Below are 3,633 nucleotides of genomic sequence, written 5' to 3'. Positions count from 1 at the left end.
ATGGGAGGTGATCCCATTAGCTTAATCTTGGGGCAATTGGGCCCCTGAAAAACCCAAATTGGGCCGAATGGATCTACCCATTTGGACCCTGATTGCTATGGGAGGTGCAACCGCCCAAGCCAGGAGGTAGCACCGCCTGGGCTAATCTCCCAGGGAGACTGGGCGGTGCAACCGCCCTAGCCAGGAGGTAGCACCGCCTAGGCTCAGTCTTCGAGCGAGACTGGGCGGTGCAACCTCCCCTGACAGGAGGTAGCACTGCCCGAGCTCGGTCTTCGAGCTCTGGCAGGCGGTGCAACCGCCCCAGTTAGGAGGTGCAACCGCCTGAGCTCGATCTTCGAGCTCTGGCAGAGTGGTGTAACCGCCCCTGACAGAGGTGGCACTGCCCAGAGGCTTAGTCTTCGAGCTCTACTAGGCGGTGTAACCACCCCAGTCAGGAGGTGCAACCGCCTGATCCCGGAATTCCGGGAATTGACAGGTTTGAGCTCCAAATTTGAACTGGGTTGGGGCCTATAAATACCCCACCCATTCAGCACTGAAAGGTAGAGACTTACACTCGAAATCTTGATCTTTTTCTGTGATTCTTAGAGCTCAAAATTATTGTAAAGGCCAAAAGTTCTCCTCCCTCTGTTCTTCAAAGTTTTGAGTTGTAAAGATAGGAGAGAAAATTTCTATAAGGGTTGTCTCCTAAGCCCGTCAAAAGGAGTGAAACTGTAAAAGGGTGGTTGACCTTCGCCTATTGAAGGAAGGCCTCTAGTTGACGTCGGTGACCTCGTTGGTGGAGGAAGCCAAAAGTGGAGTAGGTCAAGATTGACCGAACCACTCTAAATCTCGGTTTGCATTTACTTTGAGCATTTTATCTTTACTGCAAACCTCCTAAATACCTACTGCCTTCTGCGCTTTTACGAACGAGTTTCTAAGTTCAGAGCTTTCCGAATCTGCGTTTAGACGTAAATCGACTTTTTCGTACGATCATTACATTTCAGTTTACGTTTACGTTTTGATTTTAATCATAACTGCAAACTGCCTTCTGCGCATTTATAAAACATATCTCAAAGTTCAGTATCTTCAAAATTGACATTTAGACGTAAACCGGTTTTATCGTACGAACGTCGCATTTCAGTTTGCGCTTGCATTCTGATTTTCATCATAAACTGCAAACTGCCTTTGTAGATTTACTTTAACGTCATCTCGCTTAATCTTAAGTTAAAGTAATCTTAGAATCGGCTTTTACATCGAAATCGTTTTTATCAAACGAACGCAGCTTTCGGTTTTAATCGCTGAAATATTTCCGCTGCACTAATTCACCCCCCCCCCCCTCTTAGTGCTCTTGATCCTAACAATTGGTATCAGAGCCAGGTTAACTCTCTAACGGATTAAAACTCAAGAGAGATGGCATACGCTGGAAACCAAGAGGGCCATTCTATTACACGTCCACCCATGTTCAGTGGGACGGACTACACCTATTGGAAGACCCGAATGATGATCTTTCTTATTTCTATGGATTTTGAACTTTGGAATCTTGTTGAAAATGGATTTTCGAAGTCTTCTCTTCTAATGATCGATTGGAATGAATTGGAGAAGAAGGCTTTCGCTCTTAATGCAAAGGCTATGAATGCCTTATTTTGTGCACTTGATAAAAACGAGTTTAATTGTGTTTCGATTTGTGAAACCACATTTGATATTTGGCACACACTCGAAGTGACTCATGAAGGCACAAGTAGAGTGAAAGAGTCAAAAATCAATCTTTTGTTACACTCTTTTGAACTTTTCCGGATGAAACCGAGTGAGACTATCGGCGACATGTTTACCCGTTTCACGGATGTCGTCAACGGTCTAAAAGGACTCGGAAAAAGTTTTTTGGATTTTGAGCTCGTAAATAAGATTCTAAGATCCCTTCCTAAAAGTTGGGATCCTAAAGTCACTGCTATTCAAGAGGCAAAAGATCTAAACAACTTCCTTCTTGAAGAACTAATTGGGTCATTAATGACCTACGAGATGACTTGCAAAGCTCATGAAGAGCAAGAAGACATCCTTCTAAAGAACAGGAAGGATATGACACTTAAAACTTCAGAAGACCACTTGAGAGAAAACTCAAGTGATGAGGACTGTGACCATGACTTGGCACTTCTAACAAGAAAATTTAAAAAGTTCATTAAAAGAAACAAGTTTAAGAATGACACAAAAAACAAACTTGAACCCAAGAAGGACCAAATTATTTGCTATGAGTGCAAAAAGCCGGGACACTACAAGAGTGATTGTCCCCAAGTCAAAAAAGAGAACATCAAAGAAGAAGGCGCTCAAAGCAACATGGGATGATTCGAGCGCGTCTGAAGAAGAGGAGTCCAACACCGAGCAAGTTGCTCATTACGCCTTAATGGCCATCGGAGAGGAGGTAACGAATTTAATAGATGCAGATTTATCTTTCGATGAATTATTAAATGCCTTCCATGACTTATTTGATGAATGTAAGATTATCAATAGAAAATACAAATTACTAAAAACGGAGCATGATAGTCTTACTTGTGATTTTGATAAGTTAAAAACTGAATATCATGATAGTTTAAATTCATGCATCAAATGCCATGATCTAGAAACTCTCCAAAAAGAAAACTTGCTACTTAAGGACACCTTGAAGAAATTCGAGGTTGGTAGCAAGTCATTGAACATGATCCTTGCAAACAAGGGTCACGTTCCCAAAAGAAGTGAAATTGGATTTGTGAGAAGTTCTCACCAAAATCCAACCACCTTCATAAAAGGCACCATCCTACATGTTCGACACCAAAACAAATGCAACTTTTGTTGCAAATTTGGACACAAGACATATTATTGTCCATTCAAGAAAATTAGTCCAAACAAATTGATTTGGGTTCCTAAAGGAACCATGATAAATTCTATGCAACATAATAGACAATGTAGATCTATTTGTGAGGCACCCAAAAGCAAATGGGTACCTAAAAATCATCCTTTCTTGTAGAAAACTAAACCATAACAAGCTAGGAGCAAGAGATGGTACCTTGACAGTGGATGCTTAAGGCATATGACCGGAGATCCATCTCAATTCTCTAAGCTCACTAGCATAGACGAAGGCTATGTCACCTTTGGAGACAACAACAAGGGTAAAATCATTGACAAAGGAACCATAGGTAACAAATCCAACTTCTTTATTGAAGATGTTTTGTTAGTTGATGGTTTAAAACATAACCTCTTGAGCATTAGTCAATTATGTGATAAAGGATATATTGTCAGATTTGAATCTAATGCTTGCATCATTGAAAAATCACACAAAAACATATCTATGATTGCATTGAAACAAAATAACATATACACTATTGACATCAATGATTTGTGTAATGAAATGTGTTTTTCTGTTTTGAATGAGGATGCTTGGATATGGCATAGAAGATTAGGTCATGCTAGCATGAAACTAATCACTCAAATATCATCTAAAGAACTTGTAAGAGGAATTCCTCATATCAAGTTCATCAAAGATAATGTATGTGATGCTTGCCAATTAGGTAAACAAATTAAGGATAGTTTCAAATCTAAGAATCAAGTAAACAATTGATCCATATGGACTTGTTCGGACTAATCTCCACATCAAGCCTAGGAGGTAGCAAATACGCTTTCGTCATT

Source organism: Musa acuminata, chromosome BXJ1-9 (genome assembly GCF_036884655.1).
Source record: "Musa acuminata AAA Group cultivar baxijiao chromosome BXJ1-9, Cavendish_Baxijiao_AAA, whole genome shotgun sequence".
NCBI lineage: Eukaryota > Viridiplantae > Streptophyta > Magnoliopsida > Zingiberales > Musaceae > Musa > Musa acuminata.
This window is presented reverse-complemented; position numbering follows the sequence as displayed.